Source organism: Neopelma chrysocephalum, unplaced genomic scaffold (genome assembly GCF_003984885.1).
Source record: "Neopelma chrysocephalum unplaced genomic scaffold, ASM398488v2 Primary Assembly neopelma1_67, whole genome shotgun sequence".
In the NCBI taxonomy this organism is placed as follows: Eukaryota; Metazoa; Chordata; class Aves; order Passeriformes; family Pipridae; genus Neopelma; species Neopelma chrysocephalum.
The window spans coordinates 3790068-3812849 of record NW_020897726.1 but is presented as its reverse complement, the minus strand read 5'-3'; positions in this window follow the sequence as shown (position 1 = coordinate 3812849).

The window sequence follows — 22782 nt, the reverse complement described above, 5'->3', positions numbered from 1 at the left end:
AAGATAGAACCTGCTTTGAAGTGTCCTATGACAGCAGAAACCCAGACTCTCCAGTCTGGTCCTGTCATTTCTCAGGTCTGTTAATGAGGACACCTCTCTGGAGGTGAAAGAAGTTTAAGCCTGGAAGTCTCTGCTGAAATTGCCTCCAATTTGCCAGTTACAGCAGTTCATCTGTATCACACGAACAGGCTTGCTGAAAACGGAAATCAAACTTCCAACTTGTTTCACAGAGGCCAGCAGATAGTTGCCAGATAGATATGGCAGTAGGGACTGGATTCGATTACTCTCTGAACTAGAAAACAAGGTGAAAATTGCAAAACCTATGACCGCTTCCGTGAATCTTCCCCAAAGGAGCTGTTCAAGCTGATGTATGTAAAGACAGAGTGAGATGTAGCCATGATTCCAAATATAATTTTATTTTTTTTAAATAAAGAGGCAACTATAGTTACTAACAAAATTTGAATTAGCTGCTTGCTTTTTCAGCAGTTCACTAGAGAAGCGGAGCCTTAATTGTTATTTATAGTGAGCTTTCAGAATAAAGATATTAGTTGATGGACATGCAGTTATGGTATTAAATGCTTTAACCTTGTTAACTAAATAACCGAGTCTCTTATGTTATAATGGCATTTATTAATGCAAAATGCTAGGAAGTTTCCCTTCCCCCAGATTATTAGGTGGTGCTATATTATAGTGGAGGCAAGATTCACTGTGACCCTTACTGCTTTCTGAAGATAATTCTGTAAAGACTGAGACCTTCCGTTGCCATCTGAATGGCTCTGCAAAACTAAATGTTTCAGATGGTGTTGGATGTTGTCAGTTTGTCCAGGTCTGTGCTGCTTGGGAAAAGAAAGGGAGGCCCTTTCAAGTAGGCTTGCCCTAGGGTCATTTAAGTTATTCACATTGAAATGTGTATCTCAGGCAGCCCAACTCAGTAGAATACATAGTCCTCGAGTTCATATTTTGACAATCAGGAAATGAAAAGTCTGTCTGTTGAGTGGCATATAGCAACACAAACATCCTCAGGTTAGTGTTGGGAGTTTAAGAACAAAGTATGTTGAGTACGGTTCTGGGATTACTGGTGTTATTAATACATGGGTACTGGAGAGTTGAGTAATGTGACTGACCAAAAGCGGATGACAAAATAATTACGGAGATGTCTGGTGCAATCTGGAGAGGGACAGCTGCTTTCCATTACAGGATTTTGGAAACCTTACTGAAGCAGCCCTGTCACATCAATTGCTAGCAGCAGGAGGAAGCCATGGAGGTGGAAAAGCATCTTTGCCTCAAGAAATCTTTGTTTGTGCTGAGCCACAGTTGTGTTAGTATCTTTTTCTGCTTTTTTCACAAAAGCAGAATTGGAAGGAAAGCCTAGGCTGAGGTAGCCTGATGGCTCTGCATTCCTGCACTAACAGCCTTCAGCTGCTGGGTTATGATCTGAAACCTGATGTTATAGAAGGAAGTTGAGGTGGTTGACCAGGATGTCACTGTAGCAATTCACCCTAATGTACCTGCTTTTCAACCTTAGAAGGATCTGATCTTCCCATATGAGAAGAGTTTTTTAGACTGATCAGCTGAGGTTTCCTTTGGAGGTGTTCTAGTGATCCCTATTAGCAGAAGTGTGGGAGTAGGAATGCTTTGGGGTTGTGAGGGAGGACACACTAAGCGAGGACAAGGATTTGGGAAGGAAGATCTGCAGCCTGGCAACGGTGGGAACGTGGTGAAGAAAGAGAAATTTGTCGAAGATCTGCACGAAGAAGAGGTTGGGCCTTCTAGTTAAGGAAGTAGGACATGTGGGGGTGTGTGTGTGGCGATGGCTGGGTGTGGGCTGCTGAGTAGTCTCTGTTCACTGTTTTGGGAAGCAGATTTAGGTTGATGTCACCCTGTGTTTGGGGACCTATCCTCTCAGCCAAGCGGTGGGACTCTTGGCCAGTATCTTTAGTCTGAGCCATGCTGGGATATGTGGCACATGTCTACAGCTCTCCTCTACTTGAAGGAGAGGGCGTTTTGCAGTGTGGGATGACCTAGATGCTGAGGATGTCTCAAGGCAAAGCACTGTTCAACTAACTTGGAGGAAAGCTCTGGAAGGTTCCTCATTGCCAATGAATTTGATGCTTTTGCTTTGCCTTGGTCCTTAAGAAACCACACACACATAAGAAGAAATGCAAAGTCACAAATAAGCACAAAAAATAGTGAGCAGTCCAAAGTAAGGCCTCTGGAAAGCCTTCAGTTGAGCTCTTTTGTTTCATAATAGCCTTCCTCTGGCCCTCCCTCTCTGCTAGCTTGCTCAACAGCACCAACAGCTTCCCCACATACTTCTGCTCTTGGGTCACAGTGTGTCCTGTTCCCCACTTCCTGAACTGTGTCCACACTGTGCTGTACAGAACAAGTAAGTGTGGGTCCCCATACTGCAGCAGTCCGTGTTGTTTTGCAAATGCTCTAATACATTTTCCACCATCCCTGGGAGAGGGAGAAGTGTTTTCCCCTTTTGTAGTGTACAATAATTTTAAGTGCTTGGTGTGAGACCCCAGGACCTCATCTTTCACTGGGTTTGGTGGTATGTGAAATGCTTGCACATTCAAATGTTTCTTTAGCTTCAGTTACTGCTGTGCATATTCAGCATTTCTAAGGATCAGGATTTATGGGGTACCAAGTCAGCCACCCAGAAAATGAAGAACACACATTATAACCTTTGCAGCTTCTGTAAAGAATGAGGCAAGGACTCCACAAGTGGATACCTTTCTCTGCTAGCTTTTTCTTGAACCTTATTTTTTCTTATCCTGTTTTTTCTTGAACACTAATAAGGATTAATAAGTCCCCTGAGGGATAGGGTGCATATAGGAAAATAATGATCATAAAATTAAAGACTATGAAAATACATATGTATGGAAAAAGGAATTTATATTGCACAGAGTTACAGTTCCAGCATTTCTTATCTTTTAAGTGTCTGACTTTACAGACCTAATAATAATCTTTTAATGCAGGTATGATTTTGTGTTTGCATAATGATACAGCTAAATTTGATTTAATTTCAAGGCATGCAGGGAAGTAAGAAGATTGATGCCCAGAAAGTTTCTGTGATGGAATTTTACTAAAGAATAAATGTTATGTAACATTTCAAACACAGTGAGATCCTTCAAGATGAAGTGTGTGATATAAATGTAAAATATTTGCAAACTGTAATTTAGCAACCGTTTTAAAATCACAGTCAGTATTCCAACCTCTTACATGTGGCGTGTTAGATCCTTTGTCAACTGAAAACTAAGGGCAGTGAATGTGAGATTCATTAAGTAATTATATAGGAACATTAATTTCAAATTAATTTCAACAGTTGTTTTAGACATTAGTAACCAAATCAGGGGACCAAAGGCAAACAGTAATGCAGTACTTTTAATAAATGAAGGCATTTGAAGTGATTTACATAAATCGGATGATAAGTCCTCATTTAATGGGCTTCCAAATGCCCCCACCCCCCCTTCCAGTTCACCTTTGAGCGTTTCCAAGCTGTGTCTGTGCTCTGCATCTCCGCAGCTCTCTTATTACATTGTGCTTCTCTTGAATCCTTCCTTCGCTGCCTTCGTAATAAACGGTCAGACTTTCTGGAATTTGTTAGCGTGAGCTGGAACCCTTCAAGGCTTCTGAATCTGCAGTGCTGGGAGGCATGGGAAAGGAAAGGGAGCCACTATTGACAAGGCTCCTAGGAAAATAAATGGTGGAGAACAAAAAAAGCAGATTAGGGTATTGAGGGATGCTTGCCTACAGGCAAGGCAGGGAGATGAAAACCATCCCATCAGCAAGTGAATGGGTCACATGTAATGGATAATGACCAGCCCTTTTCATCTTTCCTACAGTGAGCTCAAGGCTCTTAATGAAAAGGAACAGGCACTGGTCTGGACTTACATAGCACCTGATGGATGCAGGGCAGCTCCGTGACTCACCCAGGAGGCGAAACCATCCCTGCCAATGCTCCCTCCTTGGGTTCCTCCTGCCATGAGAAGAAATAAAATAAGTAAAAACCCTTCCTTCCTGAGGGAGCTGGTAATCTGTGAGATGTAAAAGGTGAGATAGGGCAGCTGAGGAGAGTGGGTGACAGGCTGCATTTCCCTTCCTCTTGGTATTGGTTTGCAGTCTAAATAGAATGCAGTGGAATATACAATGCAAGCCTCTAACATCCACAAATATTAAAACAAGGAATTCTCCCAGTCACCAGGCTGTTCAGTGATACTGTCCAGCTGGCAGTAACATTGGGACATTGTTTTTCAAGACTTGAGTGATGAACTGTTGCTATACAGGCACTACTATCAGGGAAAGCATTGGGGTGGCTGGGTGGTACTAGCATATCAAGAAAACAAAGGTGTAGTGATTTTGTTTGTGCTTAGCTCAGTAGAGCTTTCTTACATCAAAGAGATCTGGTTCAGGTCAGAAATGCAGAAAGATACATAAGCTCTAGAAGAAGAGTTTGATCAATCTTACTCTGAAGTATTTAAGATGTTTGCTTTCCTCCTCCCTTCCCAAGCTGCCTGCTGTGCCCTCAATGCAGGTGAATGGGAGCTGGTGCTTGAACTGGCAGAGCTGAGACCCAGGCACATTTTCTTCTTGGCTGGCAGTTTGCCATGGAGGAGGATCCCAGAAGGACGTCAGGGCAAATGGAAGATCATGGCAGCAAGAGGCAATGTAAAAAACCTACCCTTTCTCCCTCTGAAGGTTAACATGGGAAAGAGTAAAAATCCCTCCTAAGCAGATGGCAGCATCTCAGAGGGTATGAGAGCCCATCACGTTTTGAATCGCTATAAAGAGCAATTTGCTCCAAATTATACATGTGAAATGCAAGACCCCTAATATAACCAGTGGTGTAGATGGATCCATTTCAAGACTATTGCTTCAGTGGCTTTTTAGGGTATATTACTTTTTTTTTTTCTGGTGCATATTAAAAATGTAGAGGGTGCTATACAAAGCAGACCTCATCCAACAGGTATGACCTCAGTTTGCTGAGTTTCCTGCTGCAGGGCCAAGCCTCTGAGCACTCAGTGCTGCAACCAGATGTGGTTCTTCAGTCTTTTCAGAGCCAGATTCTGGCTGCAGCTGGTCCCTGGTACCTCAGAAGAGAAATGGGCTGTGCAGATATGGCTGCAAGATGGGTGCTACTGTGTGTTGCCTACGGGGAGCCTTGGCTTCAGCCTAGGAATGTGACTTTCTCCCAGCCTCTTGACTTGACATTTCACAGATGAAGTATTAGCTGCTAAGAAATTTAAGGGATTTCACAAAAATGTGCATTGGATTCTGTTCCTTGCTCTGCTACTCTGTAATCAATGTCCATTAGAAGAGAGAGCAAAATAATGTTTCATTGCCTGTGAGCGTCAGTAAGATTACATTAGTGCTGTACATCTTTTCAAAGATGCCGTTTTCGGACATTACTAGGCTGAAGCTTGCCTCATTAGAGCCTGTCTGTTTGCCTTTGTAGGTGCTTGCTGTCTGTACCACAAAGAGGGTCTGGAATGGGCTAAGCCAGCCTTACAGGAATTATAGCAGTTAAAAGAGTAATTATAAAAGCAATGGCTACAGATTTGATTGCAACTTGATGGAGCTGCAGAAACTGTGACTCATCTTAAATAGAATATATATATTACAGTTATAAATCGGCTTTCTTTTTTTTTTTTGCGGTTCCAATGGAATATTTAGAAAGTGCTGTTTTTCTTAAAAATAACTTTGATGTTATACAGATATCTGGAGCTTGCAGTTGTGAAAACACACCCTTTAGCAGCAACTTTCTGTCACAATAGGTATGCATGGTGCTTTTGGAAACACAGCATCAGGCATGGCCTTCCTACCCTGAGACTCTCAGTGAGACCAAAACAATGCACAGGATACACTGCAAGAGAGGATGGAATGGGTTGTGATGGCCACTGGTGAAACAGCACAAATAGTGGATGTTTGGGATCAGGCAGAAGAAAGGAAAGAGGAGTCTCCTGAGTGAAGAAGTTAGGATGAAACAAGGGACATTCTGGTTCAGCTTCAGTGGATAAAATGGGCTGGGATACAGGTTGCATCTGGATTGAAAAGGCTAATGTGAAATGAGCTCTCTTCCTAACCTGAAGAACATACTGCGTACTTCCTAACCTGAAGAGCATACCTGAAAGACATAGGGAACTTGGTAAGTTTGTTTCACCTAGGAGACAGTTCAATGGTGATCTAACTCCAGTTCTCAAGTTTCTTTGTGGAGAAGAAAATTGTCCCATAAGGAGATTTTTTTTAACCTTACTGTAAAGGCAGAACAAGACTGAGAGACTGGAGGATCAAGTTAGACTAATTCATGCTGTACATATTTACAGCAGGTTCTGAATTGAGCCAGTGAAAGATTTTTCTTCCTCAGAGGCAGCAGTCTGCCCACCGTGGAACTGGTAATCAAGATTCCTTTTGATGTTTTGTGAGAGAGATGGTGTAGGTGCAATGCAGGAGTGGCTGTATGGAAATATGGGCATGTTAAAGGGGATAAGTGCAGACGAGTGGTTCAGTCCTTCCTCACCATAGCTTTTCTGTTTTCCTGCTGTTCAGCAGTGCAGTGATTTTTGCTATGCATTACTGGTGTGCAACATGAGTTCATGTTGAACCGCCTCAAACCTTTTCCATGACAGAAGACACTGAATCAGGCAGTCTGCCTCCCAGATCTTTTTCTCCTCCTGCTTTAGCTTCATTGTTGTCAAAGGGCGTTTGTCTCTTTCACACTGATGTGGGATCGGAACCTGGAGCTTGAGAACATGGGGATGTTGGATGTCCTTTGGGAAGAAACTTTTCCATGGGTAGATACTCCTCTAGGAGGCTGTTCTGGTTTTGCTTGCTTTGAAATGTTGGAAATAGTTACTGGTTTTCCAAGGACACCTTGTTGTGCAAGATGTTGCATGTCCCCACCTGAGCACACCTTATGACCTTAGCCACAATGTCTCAGGACAGAAATTATTGTTTTTCAGAAAATCTTTAGTTCCTGAAGCTAAGAGTCTCTGTGGGAATGTATTATATTGAGCTAGAGGTTTCAGATCTGAGATCAGAATAAATGCAGAAGAGAGTGGGACACTACGGGCGTTACTGACAACTCCTTATCCAGTGGCAGGGAGTAGCTGGGTGGACAAACCCACCGGTGGAGAGTCTGTGATCTGGGGGTAGAAGTGGCAGCCAGACCCACTGGTGATTTGCCAGGCAGCGTCTTTGTCACTTGTCATGCAGAGTTTCAGGAGCTTGTGGGTTTATGCTGAGGAAATGGTAATGAATGAAAATTCCCTTTTTTTTTTTTTTTTTTTAATCTCACACCACCTGTTGAGGAATATTTCTGCTATTTTAACGAATTCACAATCTGAGACCTTGTTGGTCATTTTTATCTGGTTAAGTTTGCTGAATTTATAGCACCATTGTTCTCACTATTTTCAATCGCCCAACACTTATGTATCTGAAATTTGTACCTTCTCATAAAAGATACTTCATTTTCTGCTTTTCCCTGCCAAAACAGTCTTGTTCAATTTGCCAGAGTTGTCTTTTAAGAGGGTTACAGACTACAGGAGACCTTTGATCTCAGTACAACCCAGATGGGCCCATATTTTGTTACATCTCCTGTGGACCCTGTATCTTCCAATCTGCCATCTGTCCTTCCACCTCCATCGGGGAGTTCGGTAGATGTCGTTGCCCACAGATTTTTTTTATTTCTAGTGTGCAAATTAAAAACTATCCCCTGCTCATAAATGGGGCAAAATATGGGGAGGGATGTTGGGCTGGAGGAAGGTGCACAGAGCTCCAGGACACCAAAGAGTAGAGGGGAACTGGAGGCTCCCCTCAGCTGTTACCTGGGGGGGAATGAAGGCAGTGGACTGGGGAGAAGAACAGACATTGCATTTGCAGCAGAGTTAACACTATCGCAACACAGTACACCATTTTCAATATTCCACTTAACTACTACTACTGACACTCTTAGAATTTGCAAATAAATGAATTACATGCTATTAATGATCAGTAGAAATTCCTATTAAAGTCTTTCATGTTATCAGAGGCCAATTCTCTCTTGCATAGCCACCCTTTGCTTTGATGACTTTGAAGTTGCATTTCTATTTCAATTGAAATAAAACTGAGCAAAGGCAATATTACAGTCACAGGCCTGTGTTTATTTTCATCAGGAATGCATTAACACTTCAAAGAAATAAAATCTGCCCAAAAATCACTGGGTGATCATCAGAGCAATGCTCAAATAAGGTTGTGAAGTCACAAGGTGGAAATCCACACTCCTGGTAATGTTGAGTAACAGCAAAGGGAATGTCCATAAAATAGGAAGTATCCAGAGTTGCATTACTTTAAGGGCCATGGAATCACACACATGGTGTCAGGGAGTTGGCACTGCTGATTTTGCTGGAGATTCAGCAATTTAAGTAACCTAATCAAGTGTCATAATTAATTGGAGGTTCATTTCCTTTCTTGGAAAACATTAAGGGTAATCATTGCTTACTAAAAACAAATTAACACTCCCCACAATGGCATGAGGGTGTTTCTCTCCCTTGCTGACACAAACCCGTTGGCAGCATGCATCTGGGGGACACAGTGGCCAGCCATTCAGTCCTTAAAAAGGGATGCAATGCCCTCACACATGAAGGGAGCCCCATGGGGAGGATAATGGGGCTTTTGTGACAGCTTCACCATCCATTAGTGAGCTGCCCTTGATGCCAGAGTGGGATGTGTGTTGGGAAGCAGTGTTACTTCCTTCTTTGTGCAAAGGGCTGAGGTGCTGGGTCTGTGTAATTCTGGCCAAGTAAATCCTTCCCTCTAAGGCTGGCAGCCGTCTCATCCCCTGCACAAGGGGTCGCAAGGAAGACTTGATTCCTGTCCTCAGCTATGTGCAGTGCTGGGACCCTGCAGTCCCTGCTGGGGACCCACTGCCCTGCTTGCAATGGAGACAGGAGAGAGGCTGAGCCTGTGAAGGCAGTCCTGCCCCACCTTGACAACATTCAGCTGTGTACAGGTGTTTGCATCTGTGTGTAACAAGGATGTCCAACTGCAGAGGTGCCCAGGTGCGCTCCTTGCACAGGTGGTGGGCACCGCTGGTGTGAACTCATCTCTTGCTCCTTCCTCCTAGTGACAGTTGCCAAAGTGCGCATCTAAAGCTGGGCAACAAACACTCTCTGTGGAAGAGCACAGTGCCAGCAAAAAGGATCACCATTTCAATGCTCTATCCAGATCACAGGCAGGTTTGGTGGTGTCAAACACCTCCCATTTCACATGTAAAGAGCAGAGCATTGCTTCTTTAATGTGTTTTGAAAACACCAGTTCTTGGATTAGCTCATACAAGAGATATCACTATCTCTTAACATTTGGCAAAAAGAATATGTCAATCCAGAGGAAAAGGTTTTGCAATTTTATTTTAAGAAGCACTTGGAAAATAGTCAGTTTTATTTTTGAATGAAATTTAAGCAATGTTAAAAATCTGCAATTCTTGTAAATCTGAATTTCTGGCTTCCAAAAACACAGTATGGTCTCCAGTGAGCAGATTTCTGTGGGCTCTGCAGAAGTACTTTCACCAGGTAGTTCTACTATTGTGCCAGATTAGTGTAATCATTGTAATCAGCCAAACCAATTACAGAATAACAACCTAGTATACACATAATATTCTAGGTATATATTAGGGATGTTCTGTTAAAATTGGTAAAAGTCCTTTAATGGGAAGAAAAGCCTTCATCGCTATTTTTTTTTTGTGCTCCATTTCACTGAAGACTTAAATACAGTAGCATTTATATTTTTCACCTTGGAAAATATTTGTGCTTTAAAATAACACATTAAAGCTTCGAGCCTGAAAACACTAATGCACAAGAGTGACTTTATTTATACATTAGGAATATTTTAGTCAAATGGTCTAATGTTTGCAGAACCAGATTCTGAAAAATAATGTACTATTTTATGTTGTACCACTATTGGTGCAAAATTAATGGATGCTTTATTTAAATCAGGCATTTAGAGAGAAGCTTTGTAGCTTGGCTGTTTTGTGCTATCATACTGTTGGAAGAAACAAGTAAATAAAATATGAGGGAACGAGAATTGAAAATAGATGGAATGAAATGAACACGTGTGAAATGTTCAAGATGTGAGGCACACCTGCTTCAGCCTGAAATGTCCCAGATTCAGAGAAAAGGCAATTTGCAACCTTCCCTCCGACCTAGGATTTAGTAAAACTCTTGATCCGTCTTTTCACATCTAAAAAATCCTTTCATCATTTTGGTCTCCATCAACCCCAGAGGTTAAATTTTCCCTTTCAGCTCCGATTATCACAGATGTGGCTCTGTATGAGCGGAGACCCCAGTTTTATCCAGGACTGCCCTCTGCATTCAAACTCAAATGCCTTTTCTTCCAAAGCTCACACAGACCAATTTGTTTAATACTCTGGATATTAAGTATAGTTTTGCAGAGAACACGTGGGACTTTGCTGAAGCCAGCTCACTTTTAACTAGAAGAGTGAACAGTCTGTGGCTCTAGCAGGATGGCAAGCTGTGCTTGTTCAGATGCTGGAAAGAAGAAGCTGAGATAGACAAGCAACACTGCTAGAGGAAACACAGATAATCCTACACACAGATATCCGTGTTTGCTTCTGGCAGTGATCCTTACTAGACCTTTTATTAGAGACCTATATAGCTGGTGATGGGAAAATACACCACCTGCCTCCATCAATTACACTTCTTGACTCTTTTAAGATTAGATTTTGACCTCAAAGTTGTGGTATCCTTTTCATTGCTGTTTCTGTCACCCTTGAGTAGCTGGTGTGGTCTTGATGCCATCATGGTATCTACAGGAGAGGTCCCCAGGTAGAGACTGGATTTGCAGCACACTCCACTGGGTGCTGAATTGGGTAAGCTGTAGCTCGGAGCCAATACAGTTCTCTTGGATGGTTAAGCAGTTTCTGCCATCATTACTATAATTTACTGGTAGCAAAGCAAAACCTTCATTAAAAGAAGAGTCTCTCACTAAAACACCTAGCTAAATAATTTTTATCCTGTCCTGTCACTTTATAGTCACAATCCACAGTTTCATGCTTGAGCCACCAAGGTGTAGAGACCAGCCCTCCTCACACAATCCGGTGGAAATACTTGGACGTTTCACTCAGAGGAGCATCAGAGAGTTTCCCAAAAGCAGCAGAGCTGGTTATGTGGGAAAGCTAGGAGTAAAAACGTCATTGAGAATGAACTGATGACAGTCACAACCCTCTACCTAAAATAACGTCTCAGTTGCACAAATTATAGTGTCACCACAACTATAACTCCTTCCTGGCCTGAGGTCTTCACAGAGATGTAGAGGAAAAAGAAAGATACCCCATGGATGGGATGTTTTGTGCTCACCAAAATAGGTTATTGCTTTCCTGTGTAAATGCAGTGCGGACTTGTTGAGAAATAGGGATGATCTATTTCACCTTCTAAACGATGAGTGGTTTTCTACTGCATCATGACCCACAGGAGCACAGCAGCCCCCTGTGAAGACCTGACCATCTCTTTTTTTTTTCTGTTTTGTCTCTCTGTAGCTGTCCAGCTCTGCTTCCTGCTGCAAACATTCCTGGGCTAAGCTTCATTTTACACTTTGTTGTTCATACATACTCTTTAACAAACAGCTTTCATAAATGGTACCTGCCTTTTCTTCCTAAATAGACCCTTTTACACAATAACTACCATGCGTTTCTGACTGTGAATATGTAAATAGGGGAAAAAGAAAATGCATCCACTGTCACACGGAATAACATTGCAGCCTTAAACTTCCAATTCATTCAGAATGATTTGCTAACATTTGGTCCTCCAAGTTGAAGTTCCAAAATTGCCTGTCTTGTGCAATTTTCAAACATTCCACCTGCATAGAGCAAAGAAAAAATAGCTATCTCCAAGAGAGAGCAAACTCCATTTAACGTGTTTTGCAAAGTACTAAATAGCTTTCGTATTTCAGATGAAGAGCAGAGAATATGTCCTTTGTCCTGTACTTACCAAGTACTTGCAATGTTGTCTATTCCAGGTAGTTTAAAAGATACTATAACATTTGGCATTACTATGATTATTTATCAAAACCACAGCCGTGAACCTTTGTATGATCCATGAGCTCAGTGGGTAAAAATTTAATTTCTGTTGCATTTAATTTCTTGAAGAATTGAAATAATTTCCATTAAAATTACTTTGAAAGACTAAAGCTTTCTGTAGTTTGCTTGCAGAATACAATTGCAACTATAGGGTATCATTCAACAAAAAAGCTGAATATCTAACTGTAGTCAATTATCCTTAATCTTAGGATTGGCACTGCCTTCTGTACTCTGGGTATTCTGTCACATCAGAGTTTTTTATGGGCATGGGAAACTATTTTTCCATATGTAAAGACATTTGCAAAGTGTACTTTGTAAAGCAGACCTGCTATTTAATCTTACAGGTGAAGGGTGACTCCCAATAAAGTCTAGTTGTACAACAGTCCTGTTTTCACAAAGAAAACCTAATTTACACAAATACAAACCTGCACTACAGAGGATGGTAAAGAAAAGGCCCAGTAAGCCTTGTGCAACTGAGTCCAGGCTCAATGGAGGGCTGAAACTCTACAACAATTATTTATTTGTTAATAAATATTTTATCTGAGCCAAGGACTGTCCTTACAGTTTGTAGAAAACTTGTCCATGAAATGGGTAACTGCTAGTACATACACCATTTTGGTTTATACTATATTCTGCCAGGAATATTGTTGCTTTATCATTGGTTTTTGTTAACAACTGTGCTTTTATGAGAAGGAACCATAGTTTCTCATCCTGGCTGAGAATTCAGAAACCTTTGAGGCCCCTTTGCATTAGGTAATCTTCCCAAATACCCATGCTTCCTAAAAACATCTAAATTATTCCCATGCTCTTTAAATTGTTTAGATCAAACAAATTTTACCTTAAAATAATTAAAAGCTCCACACCAAATTTTTGCTAATTGATTTGCAATTGATTTGTATGTGATGCAGCTTGGAGCTGGATATCCAACTTGGAGCTGGATATAAAGAATTGTGTGAGTTTTTCTGTAGACTTGATGTGTTGAATCCAGGTCATAACTTGTAGTCAGGACAACTGACACCGGAAAATAAGAACTTTTCTATGGCAGAAGGAAAACAGTCTTTTGAAAGGGGGATGCTTAATTTGTGAATATGCCATAGTGCAGATTCCTTGCCATATTTCCAGCATTTTATCTTGCTCTCTGGGCTTGAACTACCAGGAGAACAATTTGTCTTGTAATGTTTGGCATTTCTGCTGATGTTGTCAGAGTAAACTAAGGAGAGAAAAGGCAATTGGAAATTAAAAGGATGCAACATAAAAATAAAAAACTAAGGTTAAAATTTGGATGTCTTTTATTTTAGATCCTCACTTCTCTCTAATATCAGCTGAAGTGTATGACAGCCACTTCTGAAGGCAGATCTCTGTGGTAGTTGCCAAAAAAAACAAGAATCACACAAATACCCTAGGGTGAAGTCCAGTCAGAGGCAACATGCTCAGGCAAGCTCTGAACTTGAAGTGACAGAAAATTTGGTCACAGAAAATTTGACCAGACAACATGTCCTCCACTGAGACATGCACCTGCATGTCCCACCATCTCCAATGAAGGTGGTGCTGTGCTGCTGAGCCAAGCCCTTCTCTGAGGAGCTGCTGCAATGGGCCCTGCCATCAACGCAAGTCCAGGGTGTGAACTTCCAGCATCCCCAGGCAGGTGAGCCATCGGTTCCCTGGAGCAGTGATTGTGATGCTGGCTGAGAGCCAGGCCTGATGGAAAGCTGAGGTCTACAGTTGAGGTAACAGCAGTTTTCCGTTGTGGGAAGTAAAATCAAGGAGAAATTTTGAGTCATCTGCTCAGTGCTCACTCATGAATCAGGACTGATGGCTGGTGGCTGCGGCAGATATTTCAGTCCCAGCCTCTCCAGTTTTTCTTCTGTCAGAAGATGTTGTTACATGGCTATGCAGCAGAATTAAACCTTTCAATACAGAGAAGATAGATTTGATGGAAGAGAACTGAATAAGAATATTACAACAATGTTAAAAGACATCTGGAAATGAAAAAAACATTACTGATTTACCAGTACTGAGTGAGGGCCAGCAAATGCAACAGTTCAGTGAGAAACCATGATGATCTGCCCTTTGTGAACATGAGGCTGTCTTGTGGTGATGCAGGAATCTCCAGCACTGTGGCTGGAAAGTCAACAGGACTTTTGTTCCCAGCATACTGAGCAAACACCAACACAGGCTCTGTACCATGGAGAAAATGTCTCCCTGATCAGTTCCCAGCATCTTAGGAAAAATTCACAGCCAACCGCCCAGAAATAGCAAATGTTTGGCTGCACTTATGGTAATTTCTCACTCTCTGCTCTCTCCGTGTCGAAACGATTATGTATATTCTTCTGAGTCGATAAAGTTACTCAGCTCCAAAGCCAAAAACATGTGTTGAAAAGCCGAGGTTCATTAAAGGCTCTTTCTTGATTCCAGCCATTTCACACACATTTTCCCTAAGCTATGGCAGGCTTCCAGTGCGGCTGAATCCAAATTTTGCTCCTCTCACAGGCACATAGTTTGCCAAGGCTCAGGTTATTCCTTCTCCTTGCAATGCAATGTTTGTTACTAACCACTGCTGTGTGGAATGAACCCGGTGGCACCAGTTTGGCTGCTGCATGTGAAAAAAAAATTCTGATCCCTCGATTTTGGGAGTTTTGACATGGCTTTTTGCACACCTCTAAGCATTATTCAATTGTCAAACAATCATGTGTTGGTAGTGAGGTGGCAGGTAAATTATAAAACTGAATCAGCAAGATTTTCATTTGCAGAAAATAATTTGTCTCCACTGTAGTGCATGTATATATTGTCAGGTTCGTAAAAAGGAGCGTTCTTGAGAAATGAGAATCAGATTTATCAGCTCAGTTTCAGAGTCATGTTCACTTGCTTTATTTGCATAGCATAGCAAAGAAAATCCAGCTCTCCTGCTGTTTTCTATTTCCTGAGAGCCCCCTTCACCTCTCGCACCAGCCCTCCCTTTGCTAGTCCCGCATAAATAGAAAATGGTGCCAGCATATTTTTCTAGGTGGAAAGCTTGTAACCTTCCCACTCTGACAATTCCCACATGCAGCCATGTATTCCTACCTTGGCTGAGAGCTGGGGGGTCTAGATAAATATGTCATTGCCAGAAGGGCATTTGTTCCCAATGGCATATGATTGCTGTCTCAATTTCTTGTCTTAGCCATAAACCTGCACACACAAAGAAAAAAAGGATGCTTCTCTTTTGCTTTGCCTTCTCAAGGCACCAACTTTGGCAAGAGTCACTGGGCAGAGCTTGGTGACATGTAGGATGAGGTTGTGCTGGCTCCTTTTGGGTGACACCAGTCACAGGGCTTTTGGCTCACATGAAGGTCAGCACAGGTCTGGGATATTCAGTGCTGTAGTTACAACAAAGCGAGAATCCCAGACCATTTTCTTACTGCTGTCTCATTTTTCTTGCTGCACCTGGAGATTGCTTCTTGATTTTACTTGGACTGTATCTGGTGTCAGGACTCTACAGCCATAGTGTGGCTCTACTAACTCTACTATTCAGCCGTAGTATGAGTCTACTAAGTGTGGCCTGTAAAACCATACTTGGAGAGCTGTCCCTCACTTTGTGACAGCAACGGGTTCATCATTGTGTCTCCATTGCTGCAACATCTTTTGCATTAAAAATTAATTTGAAGCAATGAGGCAGGCAGCAGGCACATTGTCAGTGGGTACAATGAAGCACAGCAGAGAAATAAGCGTGACAGAAGAAAGGCTGGAGATGCCAGGCCACACCTCTTCACATGTCTTCAGGTATTTTCAGAATAATTTTTCTGGCTTTTATTTTTGGGTTCCTTAAAAAAAACACAGAACCTTGCCTTTTGCTTGTCTGGGGCTTTTGCTTCTCAGTCTTCAGCGCCTGCACTGCTCCTCCTGTTCCACAGTATGTCAAACAACGCGTGACATATTGCAATTACCCCAAGGGTGGCAGTCCCTGGGGAGAGCTGACAGCACAGTTCAGATCAGCAGAGACTTGGAGTTATTTTCAGCTAGTTTTAAAAATCGTTCAGTAATTCCCTTACATATTCTGCAGATTATGATCAAGATTTTCCCTCTTGGAGTTTTCTAAGTCAAGAACAAAAATCACTCCTTGTTTTGTCTTGCAAGCAGAAGCAAGAGGACTCTGCATTTCAGCAATGCAATGGCAAACTATGAATTTAGAACACCAGGCTTTAGGAGTCCAAAGGAAAGGTATCTGGTCTTTTTTTCTTCAGATTCAAAGAGATAAGACCCACTGCCATTGATTTTAAGCTAGTTTTATGTATCCTTCCTTTCCATGGTCTCTTCTTGATCTCCTTACATAAGACATTTTCTCTCACTAGACATACTATACTACAGATTGCAAAGCTTCCGGGGTCCCTAAAATGTCAATGGATTGACCCTTCCCAGTCCTTGACAAGGAGGTTCCATCGAGCATTAGAGCAGGTTTCCCACTGCAGCCTTCATCCCAGGACAGCTTAAAAATCTGTCTGGATAAAGCTCTGAGCAACCTCACCTGATCTCAGACCTGACCTTGCTGAGAGCTGGAGGCCGAATTGAGACTTCCTGAGATCTCTCGCATCTTGAATTATCTTGTGATTCCATGCAGTGCATCAGGTCAATATGGTATGGTCTACTTAAAGTTGCGAAAAGTTAGAAGAGGTTCTTTACTGGGACCTAAGACAGGAACCCTGAGTAGAAAAGCTGAAAAAAAATCTATCCCTCTCCCCATAAGAGGTAAGTGATAAGTGTGTTGACAGAGTCTTTTTTTCTTCATCCTGGATTAGTCAGATAATCCAAAGCCTGGCTGTGTGATTTGAGCACACGGTGCTGGCACATAGTTTTGAAAGACCCTCCTCTGGCTGTACAGGCTAGCTCACAAAGTGTCACTACAGAGGAGACAGACCCCTTCTAGGATTGACCACCATCATGCTGGATATCTGCTGGCACCTCTATCCTAGCACCTTTGGCACAGCCACACTTTGGGCATCCCTTGTGCCTGTGTGAGCAGGTGCAGGCTGACAGCAAGGAGCAAGAAACTCAGGTCTCTACATCTGGTGGGTCAGGATAAGGCTCTGCACAGCTGTATTTGTGTCTTAATGGAGGCTGGTGGGGCAGGGAAAGGGAAATCTGACCCTGAAGATTGACTGTGGCTGTGGGGCTGCTCACAGTTTTCAGCAACTACTCAGAGGATATGACCATGTCAGTAATTTGCCAATATCAAATAGTTACTCTGAGCAGCATCTACCAAGAATGACAGAGATCTAAATACTGAGAAGCTTCAGTTCTGAATATGGGACATGACACTGAAATAGATGGGTTTTGTAGCTTCTTGTAATTTTTCACTCTTATATTGCAACTATTCTGGACTTGTGGAAATTCCCTGATACCAATAGGATATTGGTTCAATCAGGAGGTGATTAGATATGTTACCAAATTCAGTGTTGTCAATTTTTATATACTTGTTGTGACCATGAATCCATTCTACTTACAGCTCCTATTGCTCTTGCCATTTTATAACTAACTTTTTGTGTGAATGAAGAATACATTTCCAGCCCTTATGGCTGGAGAGGAAAGCTTGAGGTCAAATAACTTGTGCAAAGATACCAGCAAAGGAGATGTGTGATAACAAATGGGTTATCCCTTTCTTGCTTCTGATTTTGTCTAAGCTGAGGTCAGTACTGCCTAAGCTATGTTGTCACCTGCAGGATTTCCTCCAATTGTTGAACATGGCTGGGAAATCTGGTTTTTTGTTGATGGTGCCCCCATCCCAAGACCTGTTTGTTACCATACCTTATTGCTGAACATTATCCTGCAACTGTGATGCGAAAGAAAGGGCTTGGGCACACATTAAGTGTCTCTTCGGCAAAACCAGCTAGCTTAGCTAAGAGGCTGAGGATGCTGATCTACACTTACACAGTCAGTTTTGCTGGTTGAACTCAGAATAACTCAGAGTCCTTTCCACCCACACATGGTAAGATGGGCACAGCAGACCCGAAAGGGGACCACAATGTGTGGCCATTCCCCCACCATTAGGGCTGAATGAAGTCCTAGGTGAAGCTCTCCACACAGGCACAGCCTTGTCCTTCCTTCGCAGCTGGGAGGTGATATCTGTATTTTCCCCTTTTGGATGCTGTAGCAGCTTATTCTGTAGAATTTCCTTTCTTGCACCCAGGAAACCTTTTTAACTCCCTTGCTTAGCCCTCCATTATAATTTTGCTGTGGAAGGAGGCGGCAATTTTTACGTCAGGGTTGCTGGGCACAGAGCAGGACCTGGATGATAAGTACAATAGAATAAAGGTGTCAGATAAACACTTTTGCAATGCCTTAAGAGTTATCTGATATCCTCCTTCCATAAAATGAAGGTGTTTCCTCAGTCCATACATATTGATCATTCATGGTCACTGACACCACACTGGCCAATGAGCCACCCAAGAGATTGCATGGACACACATTCCTAAGCGACAGCACTGGGTGTGTGTTTGTGTGGGCAACTGAGGCAGTTAAATCATTATGGTTATCATCCCTTTTGCTCACCCCCTGCCATGAAAAACCGCTGCAGAGAAAGGAGAGGTGGGGAGAGGGAAGGGGGAAGGGGAGCTCTTGCATGAGTTTTCACCTGGATACAGTTGCTATAGGAACCACTTACAGAGCATCTTGGTGCCTCCACTATACGAGAAAATTTGCTTGCCCTTAATAGTGGGCAAAGTGATTTACCCATAGGTGTAGACATTTGGCCCCTGCTCACCCCCAACAGGACAGGAGCTCCTTGGCTGGGGCAGTGGAGACCACAGGCACCTGCAGCAGGTCAAGGAGCTCCCTTGATCAACAGGGCAGGACATGGAAAGAGAGATGCTCTCTCTGCATCTGCAAACAGCAGTGGTGGTGGTCAGAGTGCTGCTGAGGTTAACGGACAGTGGTGGAGGGTCTGTGGTGGACAGGGAGGATAAGAAGCCAAGAGACAGTGATAGAAATCTGGATTTTTATTGCCAAGGGTGCAGGAATAGAGAAAGTGCATATAAGCTCTGGAAGAAATGGAGTAGAGGAAAAGATGAGAGAAGAAATCAAAGCTGTAGGAGAGATGGATGGCATTAAAGATAGAAACCTTGGAGAGTGAAGCAGCGTTAGTGGAAAGTGCCCGGCTTGGTGTTTGTAATGCGCTCTGGTATCCTTGGATGAAAGACTTAAGTAGAAAGAGCAATACTGTGTCTTTTAATATAATTTTGATAGCTTTTGCAATAGCTATTAGTTTCAGTCCTTGAAACCTCATCTTGATGGAAACTGCAGTGGTGGCTCCGTGTCATTATCCTGCTGCCGGGTGTACATTTGTACTTGATGGTGTCGTACAAGTGTGGAGATTGCAGCTGCTGGAACAGGGGCTTATCAGCTGTACATTAGAGCAAATCTTGACCCTTGGTTTGTGGGGAACAGTTCATTGGCAGCCAGGAACAGACCACAGACAACAAGTTAATGACCTTTTCTCACAAGTTCAACAGGAAATGTAACTGCAAAATTGACATTGCTGGCAGAGCCTATATCAGAGGAGAACAGTATTAATCACTGCAAAGCAGTGAGGGGAGCCTATGAGGCAGGGAAAAGATTAAACTGAATTACATGAAGGACACCCAAGTTCAGCAAAGCGCTTGAGTGGGTGCCTAATTTTAAACCATAACTAGCCCAAAGTATGAGCCAATTTGGAGCGATCATAGAAGGAACAATCTAAGGATGGCTCAACAGAGCAGTGTCACTTAGCTGGAGCTCAAACGAGCAGAAGAAAGGCAGAGGAAAACTTTAAAATGGCTCAGAGTAGGCAACAAGTAGATGAGCAGAGGTCAGGTGGGGAAGTGCAACATGACAGAGGAGGAAAATGGCAGCAATAAGAGTGAATTATAAGCTATTATGATAAATGACAAATGGATTATGGTAAATCATTTTGATGGCCTATTTGTAGGCTGCAAATCAACAAAGGTTGGAACCTATTTACCATAAGATGTGCTTTAACTTCACAAATTAATGGTATAACCCTAAACAACTTCTGCTAAATACACCACTTCACAAAATTACACAATTTAGGTAAGGAAACTTGAATTTCATATGTCAACGGATATAAATACTGATATAATTGTATTTTTTCAAACATATGCATTTAAAAACCCCCACATAAACTGAGGAAATGAAAAGTTTATAGACTATCATGTGCTGTTTGTGCACTGCCAACAGAACTTGGATTGAAAGTGTTTTTCCTGTAGTCAGCTCTGCAAAGGTCTGCCACCACAAAGGTTCTGACCTCAACGATTATGTATGTTTCTAGATAGATATTTATGCATAGTTTTTTTCAAAAATATCCTTCCACTACTGCCAGTGTTTTTTGGCTAATCCCATAAAAGACACAAAGCAGAGCATTTGGTAAAAGCCAGGAGCCAGTCATACACCAGCAGCTGACATGGACAGGACTGCTTCAAGTGGTGGTGTGTGTTAAAAATACTGGCGGTGGTGATCTGCTCGCAGCCATCCTCTGTACCGGCTATAAGTTTCCAAAAAGTACTTTTTGTGGTCAATGGATTCATTGGTTTGGGTTCAGAGCTCTCAGAAAACTGGGACAACCGTTTCTCCCTTGACCTGGATGGGCAATACACACATCTAACCATAGGCCTCACAACTGATCTCCCAAACATCAGGGACAAAGCAACAGATTTTAAATACCCATAACTCATGAGGGGCAGGAGCCATACAAGGAAACACAATTACTTTATGTGCTTCTGCAGCAGAGGGATGTGATACAAGTAGTGGAACAGAAAAGTGGAGAAAAAACATTTATGTTGCCGACATTCAAGCTAAGGAAATAGGCTGAGCTCTGGGTAGGGGTGATAAAGACCAGTTGAAGAGTTCTACTACTATGTCTCAGGGCAAAGTATATATTGCAAAGATAAAAGGTTGTCATGGGAGAGAATTCCAGGCAAAGCACCAAGCTCATTCTAAATCTTACCAGCCGGGAAGTTGATCTTTCACTGGGATGGCAGAGGCTGGAGGTAGGAAGAGATGATGGAAACACCACAATTATTTCAGCATGGAAATGCTCCTTGACAGCAAGGAGGAAGGTGGTGGGATTCAGGAGCTGGGGGAGAGGTTAGTGGCAAGAGAAGTGCTGCTGCTGCCCCTAGGGAGGGTTCCCAGGCATCCTCCAGCCAGAGCAGACTGGCAGCTCTCTCCGGGCAGGAGAACTGCTCCTTTGCCAGGCGGGGATTGCCTTCCACAGGCTTCTGGGAAGAACTCTATTGCATTACAACTCCTCCTCTGCTCTCCTAATTACCTGTTGACCTGATTTCTTCTCTAAGAGATCTTTATTTGTATCATCCTCTCTTGTGGTTGTTCTGGATGTGTTTTATATCCATATAAATCTAAGTATCATAACATCCTGGGGACCTGGCAATAGACCAGGGAGCTCTGCAAACTGACTGCACATTGTGTAGAGTAAACATTTCTGCATTTTCTAGTTCAATACTCCTCCCTATTAAGAAAATTTAAAGTTTTCTTTTTCTGGGTTATTATCAGATGGAGACAAGAGACTTTCCCACTGTAATTTCTGTCATACATTCATTCTTCTATTAGCTACTTTTCTCATGGCTCCTCTTTTTGTCTCATTGAAAACTGACCCCATTTTTCCATTCTCTCTTCAGAGGAATGTTTTGACAGCCCGGCTCCTCAGGCGTCTCTTGGCCGGCAGGATCCACTTCTCTTCTGAGCTGGAAGGAAAAAGAGCTCTGTCCACTTTGTAGACAGGGCTCTCTACTGCTTTTTGCAAAGGCTCTGCTGAATTCTTCATATGACTGAGTGCGCTCTTCCTTACATAGCAAAGTGGAGGTTTGCTTTTGGGCTGTAGCTCCACGTTGGGCTGAAGTCTTCCCCGCATTTTCCAGTTGCTAGATTTGGCGCAAACACTGTAGGATGTAAGAGTCACTGCCTTCCTCCATCCCAGTGTGTGCCATTTTGCTTCTCTGTTGTAAAGCAATGTTATTTATTACTAGCATCACAACCTCACTGGCCTCTTCATGCATAAAAATTATTATTACCAGGGTTGAGTGACATAAGAATATCCAGCATGTTGCCCCACAGGATTTTTATCCTCAGATGTAAATTCCTGGCTCCACTAAAATCCTAATGGGTTTCAATAGATTTTCAGAATTTTGTTCCTAGTAATATTTATAACATCACTTCAAAACTCATAGCAGCCCGAAGAAATAGATTTAGTGAAATTCTGCATATTCAAACAAACTTAGATTGCCATGAAATTAGTTCAAAATAGTAAGAGACCATAATGAGAAATATTCAGCATTTCTAGGTTACCTTGCACTATCTTCCATCACAGCTTGAGCATTTTCAGAAGTTTTGCAGTGTTAGTAGAGAGGTTATGATTTTCAGTTGGTTTTTTATTACCCCTGGAAAAAAAAATCCACATAAATAACAATCCATCCAAGCAATTTATTCCTGTAAAATTAAACAAAAGATAAAATCTTTTCTTCCCGTGAAATCTAACAGAAAAAAAAAAATCCCGTTTGGCAAAATATTTTTCAGTCCTTTCATCAAGTGAAACCTGGTTCTTGAGGCTAAGATTTGAGACACTTACTCTTTTTTTTTTTTTTGAAGGATCCTGTCCAACGAGCGATCTTTGACAGGCTTGAAACACTGCAGCAACCTTTAATTTAGAGAAATTATTTCCAGTAGGGAAA